The following is a 6,168-nucleotide window of genomic DNA, read 5'->3' as shown; positions in this document are numbered from 1 at the left end:
TACGGTGGTGGTTTAGTTGCTAAGTCGTGTCCAATTCTTGTGACCCCATGGACTATAACCCTCCAGGCTCCTCTGTCCTTGGGATTTCCCAGCCAAAATACTGGAGTTGATTGCCAGTTCCTTCTCCACGGGATCTTCCCAACCCAGGGATCAAACCCAGATCCCTCTCATGTACCGAGTTAAATAGGATCCAGCTGTCACCTATCACCGGGCTCTGATAGCCCCGGTTGGTGGGCGTCCCACCATGTTGTGTCTGCTGAGGTTTCCCCTCCTTTGCCCCTGCTAGGGAAACGATGGTGGCTATGAGTTTCATGGTTCTCTACTTCAGTGAAGGGAGATTTGGTGAGGTAAGCAAAGCCCACCTTCTCCCTCTCTGAGAACATCAAGAAGCAGTTCCTTTCTGTTTTCTAATAGAAAGTCTTCATGGAAGCAAACCTGTTTTGTGGGCAAAAGGGACTGCTTGTACAAGTCTCGCAAGCACACATTTGTTTTCCTTGTTGGGATATGCATAATTTTATTTTCTGGGAGGTAACACACAGCTTTGCGATCCCTTGCCTAGAAACAGCTGGCTGTCCCATTGGATTAACACCATCTGTTTCCTCTGAGCAGGAAGGTGTTAAGGAATCCCTGCCCAGGCTGGGTTTGGGACAGGAGGTGAGAGCTGTCAGACGGCCTGGGGTTGGGGAGTACAGTGGGAGAGAGAAGTGGGAAGGTTGGCCTTATTAGAATGCAGAGTTGTCACTGTATCCTGTGCGCCATTGAAATCCCAGGGCTAACACAGGGCCTGGCTCCTAGTATGTGGTTCCTAAACTAGTTGGTGGATGACAGAGTGAATGCATGAGTTGGATGAATGAATGGGGTGGTGGGCACAGGTGAGTAAAGGTTGCCCTCCAACCTCCACATAATCATAAGCTAGTCAGGAAAAGCTTGCTCATTGACAATGGTAACATGAGGTGTGACGACAGCAGAGCCTGCATGGAGGATGAGCTGCGGGGCAGTGCAGGGTCATCTGGAAGATGTCAGGAGTCTGTGTTTCTCAGGACAGTGAGGTATTATGAACTGATTGTGCTGCTCCCCGCAATGCATATGTTAAAGCCATAACCGAATTTGGAGATAGTGCCTTGAAAGAGGTTATTAGGGTTAAAAGTCTGGAGTGTTTCAGTTCATAGGGTCACAAAGAGTCAGACACAACTTAGTGACTGAACAACAATAACAACAGGTAGTAAGGGTGGGATCCTAATCCTTAGGACTGACGCCCTTATAAGAAGAGGAGGAGACACCAAGTGTGTGGCAAGCAGTGGGAAGGCGACCATCTGCAGGCCAGGAAGAGAGCTCTTGCCAGAAACCAACCCCACTGGCACCTTGATCCTGGACTTCCAGCCTGCAGAACTAGGAGGCTGTTGAACCATCCGGTCTTCTCTTGGGATATAGCCTTAGCACCTGATACAGTGGGGACACTGTGTCTGAGTTGGGGGGTCAAGCTGAACAGGGCAGGGGGAGGACTTCTCCCTCACAGAATCCTGGGGGCAGCTGGTCTCGGGAGACTTATCCTGGAACATGTGCACCAGGAGATGTGGAGTGACAGCCCAGACTGTGGAATCAGACTGCTGGGGTCCTGAACACATTCTCATCCCCCAGTGTCTTATCTGTAAAGGATGATAATAATAGTAGTTACTGTTGGAACTTCCCTAGGGGTTCAGTGGTTAAGACTTTGCCCTGCAATCAGGGGGTTCGGGTTTGATCCCTGGTCGAGGAGCTAAGATCCCACATGCTTTGAGGCCTTAAAAACCAAGACATAAAACAGAAACAATATTGTAACAAATTCAATAAAGACTTTAAAAATTGTCCATACCAAAAAAAAAAAAAGTAGTTAACTGTTGTAATTCCTTATTGGACAAGTGACATTGTGAGCATTACGTTTATTTTACGTGTGTAAAGCACTTAACCCCAAGCGTGGCGTATAGTAACAAACACGAGCTGTCCCTCTTCCTCTTTGCAGTTTTGTCATTGCTGTCACTCTGGGGTCTCCCTTCTCTCAACTCGTGTTCCGGGGCTCCAGCCATTGTTCAGAATGTTCTAGGACCTCCTTGAGAGCAACTTTCAGTACCAGCTCTTAAGGTCAGGAAATCAGTTTGACACTTCATAGCCGGCCTCCCCCCCAACCCCAGAGCCATCTTCCCCACCTGGAAAGGACCAAGCTTGTGTCTGAATGACTCTGGATGTGACTCAAGAGGCGGACCCTGTCACTGGAGGGCAAAGACATGCCTTTGCTGACGGTATCCCTAGCCTGCCCCAAGCAGGATTTCACACCGGGAATGTAAAAAAACTAATTTTTTGTTATTGTTGTTTAAAAAGTGGTGATTAAACTTAACAGTGTGGCAAGAATATGTTAATGTCCTTCCCAGCAGACTACTCCAGAAAGGCCAGGGCCCTCTCTCTTTAAAGCCATGATTTAAAAAAACCACATCAGACATCCCTGGTGGTTCATTGGTTAAGAATTCACCTGTCAATGCAGGGGACACGGGTTCAATCCCTGGTCCCGGAAGATCCCACGTGCTGCAACTTCTGAGCCCTCGTGCCCTAGAACCCGTGCTCTGCAACAAGAGAAGCCACCGCAATGAGATGCCCACACACCACAACTGGAGAGTAGCCCTCACTCACTGCAACCAGAGAAAACCTGCCTAGCAACAAAGACCTGGTGCAGCCGAGTTTATAGATTAACTCATTAACTAAGAAAGAGCAGCCACCTCACTTATGTGTAAATTCAGCCCAAATTCATCATCCTACAATCAAAAGTCATATCTCCTGAGACCCTTTGGAAAGGTGGAATTAGAGGTACTTTTATCTGATTATACATTTCTGTCTTTGCCTTTGTGTGCTAGGTATTATGGGCTTCCCAGCTGGGGCTAGTGGTAAAGAACCCGCCTGCTAATGCAGGAGACATAAGAGACGTGGGTTTGATCCCTGGGTTGGGAAGATCCTCTGGAGGAGGGCATAGCAACCCACTCCAGGATTATTGCCTGTAGAATCCCATGGACAGGGGAGCCTGGTGGGCTACAATCCAAAGAGCTGCAGAGAGTCAGACACAACCGAATTGACTCAGCACCCATACACTGTGTATTTATTATTTTGATAATTAGGAGAAAATTAAGCAACCTTTTAAGAAGTCTTTGGAAAAAAAGAAGAACTCCAGACTCCCAGCTGCCAAGACTGTCCTGGGTCTTTGGTGGCATATTCCAATTTGTACATGCCATCATCAAAGACGCATAAAAGTACTGTCACCCTTTTGGAGAGCAATTTGGCAATGTGCTTCACAGGCCATAAAAATGTCCATATCCTGTGACCTAGTAATCCCACTTCTGGGAATCTGTCCAAAGGAAATAATCCAGAGTCGGGGACAGGCTCTGTGCCTCAAGATGCTCATCACAACATTATTTATAACCAAAAATTGGGAGCAAAATAAAGGCTTTACAATATGAGACTGGCTAAGTAAATTAAGCAGCATTTATTTGATGGAGCATTCTGCAGCCATTAAAAACTGTAATACCCGATGCTCTGCATGTGGGAAGTTGTTTCTACTAAGTGAAGAGGGCTGGATACAAAGTTTTATGCACTCCAGGGCTATAACTGTGTAAAGGTTCTTTGGAAAATGCAGGTACTCTGAGACTGAAAAGGGAAGAGAGAATTGACAGGACCTCCAGGTGGGCTGAGGGACAGAGGAGGGATTCACTGATGGCTCTTAGGCTTGTGGAATGAAAGTTCCATTGACTGGGAGTCACTGGTGGCTGAGCAGCCTGGGATGGGGAGAAATCAGTAGTTGGTTCCCAAGGTATTAGGTCAGAGGTGTCTTTGAGAATCTAAAGGGAAGGGTCCGAAGCTCAGGAACGATGTCAGGTGGAAATTTCAGAGCCATCAATGTAGATGATATTTATTTATTCTCAGCTGCACGCGGGCTTTCTCTGGTGGCAGTGAGCCTGGGCTACGCTATTGGGGCGGTGCTCAGGCTTCTCGTTGCAGTGGCTTCGCTTGTTGCGGAGTGCAGGCTCCAGGGCACCTGGGCTTCAGTAGTTGCTGCAGGTCGGCTCATTAGTTGTGGTGCTCAGGCTTAGTTGCCCCGAGGCATGTGGGGTCTTCCTGGACCAGGGATTGAACCCAAGTCCCCTGCATTGGCAAATGAATTCTTAACCACTGGACCACCAGCAAAGTCCTACAGATGGTATTTAAATGCCTGAGTTTGGATGACCTCAGGCGGGGAAGAGTAGAGGCAGCGGGTCACACCTGTGAGTACCATTGGAGTCCCTTGCACGTCCCTGCAGGTCAGTGAGTCAGAATCTCTGAGGTGGTGGCCCATCGGCATTTACTCCAAGCTCCCTGAGTCATTCCCACAGAGGGTGGGGGCTGGGTAAAAATAGAAGTGACTCGTTTTAGCCCCAGGCTCTCTATGGCTGAGACTGAGGAGGGGAAACGGCTTCGAGTGACTGAGGAGGCGTGGCCAAGGGAGGATCAAGGAGGAGGGACTGGTCACCTGTCCCAACTGCCCTCCAGAGAGCCAGAGTGAGGAGGCTTTGGGCTCTGCATTGGGCAGTGTGGACGAGGCCCTTCCAGCTCTGGGATTCCTGTATCTAGAACTGTGTAGATGGGCCCCACAGTGCCCAGCACAGGGCTTTGCAGGCTGTCAGCATGTTCTGTTGAACTGAACAAAGCAGTTGTTGATCAGTAGCTTTCCTTAAAGTAAACGTTTTCCACACCCCAAATTCTGGCACACGGTCTGCAAGATTTTTGAGCTGCGTCTGAGTGGAAGAGGCCATGTAGAAACTGCAGCTTCGGATATAGACACACTAAAAGTGTGGAAATCCTTTGATAGCTCATGGATATAGTGGGTCAGAGTATTTGAAACTGAAACAGACAAGAAAAATCCAGAGCATAAATGAAGATGGGGTTCCGTTTTCTCCAATATGTCTGGTCAGTCTCTGATGGCTCTAGATAGAGAACAGTTTTCTTGAGCGTGGGGGGTAGGCATGGAAGATGCTTCCAGGAGCTATGGGCATAAGAAGGATTCTTTATAGTGCTCAGTACATCCTCCACTCACTGTGGATTGATTTGGAGCTGCAGAAAGGGAGTCCCATGATGGAGGGTGCTACAAAAAGGAGCCTGTCGCAAGCATCCTGGAGCTCCCAGGTTCCTCCCTGGCTCTCCAGGGTGGAGACAGACATTGGGCTTTTAGAGTAGGTGGAGGGTTTAGCAAGGGGGCTGCATGGATTCTGTTGGTCAGCATCCAGACAGGGCACGGAGGGACAGTGCATCTGCGTTCTGCGGTGTCTAGGGTCTCTACTAGGAAACCACAAATGACTCGGGGTGACTTGAACACCTGGAGCTGGGGCTGGAATCATCTGGAGGTTTCTTCATTCTCAGATCTGGTGCCTGGACTGGGGTGACATAAAGGCTGGGCCCAGCAGGAACGGTGGATGAAAGCATTTACATAGGACATCTCCATGTGGCTTGGCCTTCCTCGCATGGCAGCCTGAGTAGCCACATTTCTTCTATGATGACTCAGGGCTCCAGGAGCAAGTGTTCCAGCAAGTAAGGCAGAAGGTCATGACAGCTTAGGATCTAGCCTCAGAAGTCATGTAGTGTCACTTCCATACCAGATTCAAGGGGAGGGGACAGGGGACCACCATGAAGTCCTTTTCACAAAACGCTTTTCTAGATTAGTCACTTCCAGTCCCTGTTTAAGGTGGCTGAGACTAGGTCTGAAGGAACAGTTGCCATCCTGTGTCCATGTCCCCATCTTCCCTGAGGCCTCAGGGCATGTATCCTATTTCGGTCAAAGTCCAGTGCTCTCAGACCTAGGACCCCATAGAGCAGGGGCTTTGGAGGGAGGACTCTTATGTGCCTGACTGCCACTCTTTGGCTCAGCTGCAGCTACTAGAGTAAAACCTCAACAGAGGGTTTGTAGACTGAGCTGCCAGCCTTGGGAGGGGATTCACCACGCTTACGTTGGGCGAGTGTCCCTTGGACTGGGACAACTGAAACTGGACCTGGTGGCCTCAGCAGGGCCACAACAGGCCAAAAGCTGGAAGTCAGAGGCTGAGCAGTGCCCATAGTAAAGTGATCAGTGTTTGGCTTCCTGTGGCTGGCTGCCCACGGCCAGACCAGAGGGTGGTGGTC

The sequence above is a fragment of the Bison bison genome, unplaced genomic scaffold (assembly GCF_000754665.1).
Source record: "Bison bison bison isolate TAMUID 2011002044 unplaced genomic scaffold, Bison_UMD1.0 scf7180017864034, whole genome shotgun sequence".
NCBI lineage: Eukaryota > Metazoa > Chordata > Mammalia > Artiodactyla > Bovidae > Bison > Bison bison.
Note: the sequence above shows the minus strand (reverse complement) of the source record.